Source organism: Hordeum vulgare, chromosome 1H (genome assembly GCF_904849725.1).
Source record: "Hordeum vulgare subsp. vulgare chromosome 1H, MorexV3_pseudomolecules_assembly, whole genome shotgun sequence".
Classification (NCBI taxonomy): Eukaryota; Viridiplantae; Streptophyta; class Magnoliopsida; order Poales; family Poaceae; genus Hordeum; species Hordeum vulgare.
In genome coordinates this window covers 429,242,703-429,253,709 of record NC_058518.1, presented here as the reverse complement: position 1 = coordinate 429,253,709, position 11,007 = coordinate 429,242,703, and positions in this window count along the sequence as shown.

Genomic DNA, 11,007 nt, shown 5'->3' with positions numbered 1-11,007 from the left:
CTCTAGGTTGTTTCCAATCAGCAATATGTCATCCACATATAATATTAGAAACCCCACAGAGCTCCCACTCAATTTCTTGTAAATACAAGATTCTCCAACCACTTGTATAAACCCAAATGCTTTGATCACCTCATCAAAGCGCTTATTTCAACTCCGAGATGCTTGCACCAGTCCATAAATGGATCGCTGGAGCTTGCATACTTTGTTAGCATTCTTTGGATCGACAAAAACCTTCGGGTTGCATCATATACAACTCTTCCTTAAGAAAACCGTTAAGGAACGCCGTTTTGACATCCATCTGCCAGATTTCATAATCGAAAAATGCAACTATTGCTAACATGATTTGGACAGACTTAAGCATCGCTACCGGTGAGAACGTCTCATCGTAGTCAACTCCTTGAACTTGTGAAAAACCCTTTGCCACAAGTCGACCTTTATAAATAGTCACATTACCGTCCGCGTTCGTCTTCTTCTTAAAGATCCATTTGTTCTGAATACCCTTGCGGCCTTCAGGTAATACTTCCAATGTCCACACTTTGTTTTCATACATAGATCCTATCACGGACATCATGGCCTCCAGCCATTTGTTGGAATCCGGGCCCACCATTTCTTCCTCATAATTCGCAGGTGCTTTATTGTCTAACAACATGATTGATAAGACAGGATTGTCGTACCACTCACGAGTAGTATGTGATCTTGTCGACCTGCGAGGTCCGATAGGAACTTGATCAGAAGTTTCATGATCATCATCATTAACTTCCTCCTCAACCGGCATCGCTTCGACAGGGGTTTCCCCTTGCCCTGCGCCACCATCTAAAGGGACTAGAGGTTCGACAACCTCATCAAGTTCTATCTTCCTCCCACTCAATTCTTTCGAGAGAAACTCCTTCTCAAGAAAAGCTCCGTTTTTAGCAACCAACACTTTTCCCTTAGATTTGAGATAGAAGGTGTACCCAGCTGTCTCCTTTGCGTAACCTATGAAGACGCACTTTTCCATTTGGTTTCCAGCTTTTCACGCTGAACCTTTTTGACATAAGCATCACATCCCCGAACTTTAAGAAACGACAACTTCGATCTTTTCCCATACCACATTTGTATGGTGTCGTCTCCACGGATTTTGATGGTGCCCTATTTAAAGTGAATGCAGTTGTATCTAATGCATAACCCCAAAATGATAACGGCAAATTGGTAAGAGACATCATAGATCGCACCATTTCTAACAAAGTACGATTACGACGTTCGGACACACCATTATGCTGTGGTGTTCCAGGCGGTGTTAACTGTGAAACAATTCCACATTGTCTTAAGTGAGCACCAAACTCGAAACTCAGATATTCACCCCCGTGATCAGAACGTAGGAACTTGATCTTCTTGTTATGATGATTTTCAACTTCACTTTAAAATTGCTTGAACTTCTCAAACGTCTCAGACGTGTGCTTCATCAAGTAGATATATCCATACCTAGTCAAATCGTGAGTGAAGGTGAGAAAATAACGATATCCACCGCGTGCCTCCACACTCATCGGACCGCACACATCGGTATGTATGATTTCCAACAAGTCACTTGCACGCTCCATTGTTCCGAAGAACAGAGTCTTAGTCATCTTGCCCATGAGGCATGGTTCGCACGTGTCAAGTGATTCAAAGTCAAGTGACTCCAAAAGTCCATCAGAATGGAGTTTCTTCATGCGCTTTACACCAATATGACCTAAGCGGCAGTGCCACAAAAACATGGCTCTATCATTGTTAACTCTACATCTTTTGGTCTCAATGTTATGTATGTGTGTATCATCGCTATCAAGATTCAATATGAACAATCCTCTCACATTGGGCGCATGACCATAAAATATATTACTCATAGAAATAGAACAACCATTATTCTCTGACTTAAACGAGTAACCGCCTCGCAATAAACAAGATCCAGATACAATGTTCATGCTTAACACACGCACTAAATAACAATTATTTAAGTTCATAACTATCCTCATGGTAACTGAAGTGAAACTGCACCGATGGCGATTGCATCAACCTTGGGACCATTTCCCACGCGCATCGTCACTTCATCCTTCGCCAGCCTTCGTTTATTCCGCAGTTCCTCCTTCGAGTTGCAAGAGATCTGGTATCGAATACCCAGACACTACTACGAGAGTTGGTTAAGTACACATCAATAACATATATATCGAATATACCTGATTTTTCCTTGGCCGCCTTCTTATGAGCCAAATACTTGGGGCAATTGCGCTTCCAGTGACCCAGTCCCTTGCAATAATAACACTTTGTTTCAGGCTTAGGTCCAGCCTTGGGTTTCTTCTCGGATTGGCAATAGGCTTGCCGCTCTTCTTGGAGTTACCCTTCTTGCCTTTGTCGTTTCTCTTGAAACCAGTGGTCTTATTGACCATCAACACTTGATGCTCTTTCCGGAGTTCTGACTCTGCGACTTTCAGCATCGCGAATAACTCGTTGGGTGACTTGTTCATCCCTTCCATGTTATAGTTCAACACAAAGCTCTTAGAGCTTGGTGGCAGTGATTGAAGAATTCTGTCAGTGATAGCTTCTTGCTGGAGTTCAATCCCTAGTTCAGCTAGACGGTTTGAGTACCCAGACATTTTGTGCACATGTTCACTGACAGACGAATTCTCCTCCATCTTGCAAGCATAGAATTTATCAGAGGTATCATACCTCTCGATCCGGGCGTTCTTCTAAAAGATAAACTTCAACTCCTGGAACATCTCATATGCTCCATGACGCTCAAAGTGACGTTGAAGTCCCGACTCTAAGCCATACAAGACTGCACATTGAACTACTGAGTAGTCCTCCTTACGTGTTAACTAGGCATTCTTAACATCTTGGTCAGCCGTAGCGGGTGGTTCATCTCCTAGCGCAACATTAAGGTATAATCCTTCTTCCCAGCTTGCAGGAGTAGCTTAAGATTTCGAGCCCAGTCTACAAAGTTGCTTCCATCATCTTTCAACTTAGCTTTCTCTAGGAACGTATTAAAATTCAGGGTTGCTACTGCGTGAGCCATTTATCTACAACACAAATATTGCAAAGTGGACTTAGACTATGTTTAAGATAATTAGAGTTTAACTAATCAAATTACTAGATAAACTCCCATTCAAAAAGTACATCTCTCTAGTCATTTGAGTGGTACATGATCCAAGTTCACTATCTCAAGTCCGATCATCACGTGAGTTGAGAATAGTTTCAGTGGTAAGCACCCCTATGCTAATCATATCAACTATACGATTCATGCTCGACCTTTCAGTCTCATGTGTTCCGAGGCCATGTCTGCACATGCTAGGCTCGTCAAGTTTAACCCGAGTGTTCCGCGTGTGCAACTGTTTTGCACCCGTTGTATGTGAATGTTGAGTCTATCACACCCGATCATCACATGGTGTCTCGAAACGACGAATTGTCGCAACGGTGCACAGTCTGGGAGAACACAATTTCATCTTGAAATTTTAGTGAGAGATCACCTTATAATGCTACCGTCGTTCTAAGAAAAATAAGGTGCATAAAAGGATTAACATCACATGCAATTCATAAGTGACCTCATATGGCCATCATCGTGTGCTTCTTGATCTCCATCACCTAAGCACCGGCATGATCTTCTTGTCACCGGCGCCACACCATGATCTCCATCATCATGATCTCTATCATCGTGCCGCGCATCGAGGTTGTCGTGCTATCTATGCTATTACTACTAAAGCTACGATCTAGCAATATAGTAAACGCATCTGCAAACACAAACGTTAGTTTAAAGACAAACCTATGGCTCCTGCCGGTTGTCGTAGCATCGACGTGCAAGTCGATATTAACTATTACAACATGATCATATCATACATCTAATATATCACATCAAATCATTGGCCATATCATATCACAAGCATACCCTGCAAAAACAAGTTAGACGTCCTCTAATTTGTTGTTGCATGTTTTACGTGGTTGCTATGGGTATCTAGTATGATCGGATCTTACTTACGTAAAAACCACAATGGAGATATGCAAATTGCTATTTAACCTCTCTCCAAGGATCGCCTCGGTCAAAACCAATTCAACTAAAGTTGAAGAAACCGACACCCGCCAGTCATCTTTATGCAACGAGTTGCATGTCGGTCGATCAAACCAGTCTCTCGTAAGCGTACGAGTAATGTCGGTTCGGGCCGCTTCAATCCAACAATACCAACAATAACATCACTATTGATATTATCATTAGGCTCATGTTCATCACCATATTTTGTTTCGGCATCAGAAGCAGAGACATCGTTTGGACTCTCAGGTGTAACAGCAACAGTGTTGCTAGCATGCAAGTTCCTATCATCTTTCTTCTTCTTCCTAGGATGATTAGGTGCATCAGTGCTAACTCCTTGAGAATCTTGTTCAATTCTCTTATGATGACCCTCTGGTTACAAAGGTTCCTGGGTCATTCTACCGCCTCTACTGACGACTCTAACAGAATTGTCATTCAACTCTGTGAGCAAGTCATTTTGAGCCTTAAGTACTTGTTCTACTTGATTAGTAACCATAGAGGCATGTTTACTCAGAAGCTTAAGATCATTGACATTTCTGTCCACACAAGCACTTAAATGACTAAGCATGCGAGCATTCTGTTCCAATTGTCTGCTAACATAATCATTGAAACTTTGTTGTTTGGTAACAAAGTTATCAAATTCATCCAGGCATAAGCTGGCAGGTTTATCAAAAGGAATATCACTCCCATCGAACCTACGCAGAGAATTTACTTCTACTACCTGTATCGGGTTATCAAGACCATGGATCTCTTTGATAGGCGGTAGATTTTTGACATCTTCAGATTTAATGCCTTTCTCTTTCATAGATTTCTTAGCTTCTTGCATATCTTTAGGACTGAGGAATAGAATACCTCTTTTCTTGGAAGTTGGCTTTGGAGGTGGTTCGTGAATAGTCCAAGCATTCTCATTGCACAAGATATTATTCAATAGGGTCTCAGCTTGTTCTACAGTTCGTTCCCTAAACACACAACCGGACCAACGCATTAACACTTAGTGAATACATGAACTCCTCATACTATGGTCATCTCCGGGAGTGGTTCCGGCTATTGTCACTCTGGGGTTGTCGGGTCATAACACATAGTAGGTGACTACAACTTGCAAGATAGGATCAAGAACACACATATATTGATGACAACATGATAGGTTCAGATCTGAAATCATGGCACTCGGGCCCTAGTGACAAGCACTAAGCATGGCAAAGTAGTAGCAACATCAATCTCAGAACATAGTGGATACGAGGGATCAATCCCCGTCAAAACTAACTCGATTACATGATAGATCTCATCCAACCCATCAACGTCGAGCAAGCCTACGATGAGATTACTCACGAACGGTGAAGAGCATCATGGAATTGGCGATGAAGGAAGGTTGATGATGACGATGGCGACGATCTCCCCTCTCGGAGCCCAGAACGGACTCCAGATCTGCCCTCGAGAGGAAGAACAGGGGGTGGTGGCGCCTCCGTATCATAAAACACGATGAAGTCTTCTCCTTTATTTTTTCTGGGCGAAACAGACTAAATAGACCTGAGATTGGAGGCGGTGGAGTTTTGTGGGCCCCACAAGTCTGCCAGGCGTGGCCAGGGGGGCCCGCGCCTGGTGGGCTTGTGGGCTCCACGCTCCATTTCCTCTGTTGATTCTTGCGCCAGTATTTTTTATACATTCCACAAAAATTCTCCGTAAATTTTCAGGTCATTCCGAGAACTTTTATTTCTGCACAAAAACAACACCATGGCAATTCTACTGAAAACAGCGTTAGTCCGGGTTAGTTATATTCAAATCATGCAAATTAGAGTCCAAAACAAGGGTAAAAGAGTTTGGAAAAGTAGATACGATGGAGGCATATCACGGGGCAGCGAGGCCGGGGCGACGGCGGGTGACGAATACGAGGAGCCCGTGGTAGACGACGAGTGAGGCGCCATCGCCTCTATGATGGCTGAAGGTGATGCGGCCGCCGAGGTAGCCGACGGTGTGGTCGGGTCCGGGGAGATCGATGGCGGCGTGGCCGCCGGAGGTACCGACGGCATAGTCGGAGCCGGGGGCGTCGAAGGCGTTGCGGGCGCCGGGTGAAGTGTGGCCCCTGAGGCAGCCAAGCGGGGAGGAACTCGACCCGTGGTGCGGGGGGGCACTCTCAATGGTGGGAGGCGGCCCAAGAGAAGCACGTGGGTGGCCGTGACCGGGAGCGGGCAAGGCCGCAACATCCGAAGGTACCTGCTGAAAAGGAAAGACCATCTCATCAAAGTAAATGTGACAGGAAGTGATGACCTGATTTGAGAGAGTATCGTAGCAGCGGTAGCCTTTGGTGTTGGCGGGATAGCCAAGAAAGATGCAGGCCACGGACCGCGGTGCAAGCTTATGAGGAGTAGTGGAAGCGGTGCTAGGATAGCACAGGCAACTGAAGATGCGAAGCTCAGCATAGGAAGGTGGTGTGTCGAATAAAAGGTGATGAGATGTAAAGTTGTCGCGAGGGCGACATGGGCGAATGTTGATGAGAAGTGATGTGGTGGCAAGCGCGTCAAGACGGAAACATGGTGGCACGTTGGCGTGAAAGAGAAGGGTGCAGACGCAGTCATTAAGAGTGCGAAGCACGCGCTCAACGCGGCCATTTTGTTGCGACGTGTACGGGCAAGTGAGACGAAAAATCGTGCTGTGGGTGGCGAGAAGGTTGCGAATCGCAAGGTTATCAAACTCCTTCCCGTTATCTATCTGTAACGCATGAATGGGGCGTCCAAACTGCATCAAGACATATGAGTAGAATGCGGTGAGAGTGGTAACAGCATCCGACTGTCACCGCAACAGGAAGGTCCACACATAGTGCGAAAAATCATCAAGGATGACAAGATAGTAAAGATAGCCTGTGTTACTTGCAACAGGAGAGGTCCAGACATCACTATGAAATAACTCAAACGGGTATGAGGCAACATGTGAGGAAGTGCTAAAAGGAAGACGAACATGTATGCCAAGACGACAAGCATGACAAGTGTGATCGTCGATCTTATTACACGTGAATGAAAAACTCTGAAGAATATGACGAAGGCTGGTGGTGTTCGGATGACCGAGATGCGCATGCCAAAGGTCCACTCCGGATAGAAAGCGCCATGGGACAGCGATGGAGGAAGTGGGCGAGTGGACCGGGTAGAGCTCGTCGGGGCTGTCACAGCGGTAGAGCACCATCCGGGTATGGGCATCCTTAACAGAAAAACCAAACATGTCCAATTCAACGGTGAAAGGATTGTGATGTGTAAGACAACGAACGGAAACAAGGTTTTTAATGATGTCAGGAGAAACTAGGACATTAGAAAGGTGTAATGGTGTGGAGTTAGAGGGAAAAGCAACATGACCGACATGAGTAATAGGCATGGAGGAACCATCACCGACAATAATGCGAGCGGTTGTGTGAACTGGGTGAGCGGTAAGAGGGTTACCGGGGTTGACAGCCATGTGAGCCGTGGCTCCAGTATCCATGTACCACCCGCCAATGCCAAGGTGCTACTACAGCGTTGGAGCGGTGTGGAGTGCCGCTAGAAGTGTGGGATCCCACGGTGCCAATAGGAGAGCCGGGGCCGACGGCAGCGGCTGAGGTGGTGGTGCCACGAACCCGCCGGCGACGTAGTGTGGCGCGGGCGGATACGTCTGAGGGGCCTCATGGAACGCCTGATGAGGGGTCGGACGAGCACCAAAGAAACCGGGGACGGGGGCGCGTGGAACAGGCATGGAGTACGTGTGAACGACCCCCGTCCAGGGGTTCTGGCCAGCCTGCCAGGGCATCGCCTGGAGCGGCGGCTGCTGGTGACGTGGCGGTCCGCCTTGGGCGGCCGGTTGCTGCTGCTGCTTGATACGTCCATTTTGCATAATGCTTTCATGTTGATATTTATTGCTTTTTGGGATGTTATTTCACTTCACGGTACAATACTTATGCCTTTTCTCTCTTATTTTGCAAGGTTTACATGAAGAGGGAAAATGTCGGTAGCTGGAATTCTGGCGTGAAAAAGGAGCAGGTTGAGATGCCTATTCTGCGCAACTCCAAAAGCCGTGAAAATCAACGTGGAATTTTTTGGGAATATATAAAAAATACTAGGCGGAAGAAGTAACAAAGGGGCGCCACCTGGAGGCCACAAGCCTGCCAGCCCGGGCCTACCCCCTGGCGGGGGCTGGAGGGCTTGTGGGCCCCCAGTTGCCCCTCCGGCGCTCATCTTTTGCTATATGAAGGGTTTCGTCCAGGAAAAAAATCAGAAGAGAGCTTTTTCGTGGATTCGCCGCCGCCACGAGACGGAACTTGAACATAACCAATCTAGAGCTCCGACAAGACGATCCTACCGGGGAAACTTCCCTCCCGGAGGGGGAAATCGTCGCCATCGACATCACCAACACTCCTCTCATCGGAGGGGACTCGTCACCATCAACATCTTCATCAGCACCATCTCATCTCCAAAGCCTAGTTCATCACTTGTAACCAATCTCCGTCTCACGACTCCGATTGGTACTTGTAAGGTTGCTAGTAGTGTTAATTACTCCGTGTAGTTGATGCTAGTTGGATTATTTGGTGGAAGAGTTTATATTCAGATCCTTGATGCTACTCATTACCTCTCTGGTCATGAATATGATTATGCTTCGTGAGTAGTTACTTTTGTTCCTGAGGACATGGGATAAGTCATGCTAATAGTAGTCATGTGAATTTGGTATTCGTTCGATATTTTGATGTGGTGTATGTTGTTTTTCCTCTAGTGGTGTTATGTGAACGTCGACTACATAACACTTCACCATTATTGGGCCTAGAGGAAGGCATTGGTAAGTAGTAAGTAGATGATGGGTTGCTAGAGTGACAGAAGCTTAAACCCTAGTTTATGCGTTGCTTCGTAAGGGGCTGATTTGGATCCACTAGTTTAATGCTATGGTTAGACTTTGTCTTAATTCTTCTTTCGTAGTTGCGGATGCTTGCGAGAGGGGTAAATCATAAGTGGGATGCTTTTCCAAGTAAGGGTAGTACCCAAGCGCCAGTCCACCCACATATCAAACTATCAAAGTAACGAACGTGAATCATATGAACATGATGAAAACTAGCATGACAGAAATTCCCGTGTGTCCTCGGGAGCGTTTTTCCTCCTATAAGACTTTGTCCAGGCTTCTCCCTTGCTACAAAAGGGATTGGGCCACTTTTCTGCACCGTTACTACTCTTGTTACTTGTTGCTTGCTACGAATCATCTCACCATACAATCACATGTTACCGATAATTTCAGTGCTTGCAGATATTACCTTGGTGAAAACCACTTGTACGATCCTTCTGCTCCTCGTTGGGTTCGACACTCTTACTTATCGAAAGGACTACGATTGATCCCCTATACTTGTGGGTCATCAAGACTCTTTTCTGGCGCCATTGCCAGGGAGTGAAGCGCCTTTGGTAAGTGGAACTTGGTAAGGAAACATTCATATGGTGTGCTGAAATTTATTGTCACTATGGATACTAATCCTCTGAGGGGCTTGTTCGGGGTATCTTCACCTCGAATGGAAGCACAAATAGTTGCTCCTCAACCTGCTGCACCTACTGAAAATATTTGCTTTGAATTTCCTTCGGGTATGCTTGAGAAACTGTTGGCTAATCCTTTTACAGGAGATGGAACATCACATCCAGACTTGCATCTAATCTATGTAGATGAGGTCTGTGGTTTATTTAAGCTTGCAGGTTTGCCCGAGGATGAGGTCAAGAAGAAGGTCTTTCCTTTATCTTTGAAGGATAAGGCGTTGACATGGTATAGGCTATGTGATGATACTGGATCATGGGACTACAATCGGTTGAAATTGGAATTTCATCAAAAGTTTTATCCTATGCATTTAGTACATCGTGATCGGAATCTATACCTAATAATAAAGAGGCTATTGCTTCCGTCGGAAAACCCACCGCGACATTTTTATAAAAAAGCACCTGTATTTTTTGTTATTCAACCCGCGCTCCATCATTTATCTGCAACGCAAAAGGAAAAAACGATTCGCTGCAAAAATTATACCCGTACGCATCACCTCCTCCCGTCGACCCTGGGCCACCCTGGCCTGTGCCCAGGCCGCCGCCACACCACTCACCGCTGCGGCCGACCTCAACCACCACCGCTGTCGATCTCAACCCACCCGCATCCGCGGCCGTACCTCTCCCCGCTCACTGCCCCCGTTGCGGCGCTCGAGCACATCGCGTCGACCCTAGTCCACCCTGGCGTGTGCCGAGGCCGCTGCCACACCACTCGCCGCCGCTGTCGACCTCAACCACCACTGTTTTCGATCTCGACCCACCCGCCTCCGCGGCCGTACCTCTGCCCGCTTGTTGTCCCCGTTTCGGCGCTCGAGCACAGCTTCTGGATCAAATCAACGCGATAGCTACAGTGATTGGGGATGATGCGTTTGCTCGATGCAGAATGGCGGCGGTGAGGCGGAGCGAAGTAATTGCAGGTGGAGGCTGGCCTCCATGGCTCACACGGGGAACTCCGAGGTTATGGCGTGGCAACGGCGACTCCTTATGGCCAGATAGAGACGCCTAACCCTTGCTTCCCTCATTGTATCCCCTCCTCCGGTAGGAACTCATCATCTGGTGAGATCCCCTCCCCATGCCTCCAACCGTGTGCCAAGCACCGGCAAGAAATTTTGTTTTGTGGGGATTTGTTTGCTGATGAATGAATGTATTGAATGTAAGATTGTATTGTTGTAGAGACAGAGAATGAAACACCACCTTCAGTTTGTCATCTCATCCCACATTCTCTATCCCATGAGTTTAATAAGATAATAGTCCATTTATCAATTAACGTAGCGTCTTTGTTTTGCTTTGCTTGTCCCGTTCAATTTCCCATCATGGTGGAATTAACAATGGATGGGTTGATTTCTCAATAAAATAGGATAGGACTGACTACATTAGCTAGTTAGCTTATTATTTTAATAAATCAAAATGATTATAAAAACATTAAAAGCGTGTGGTATTTTTTTTCTCCCCTTGCAA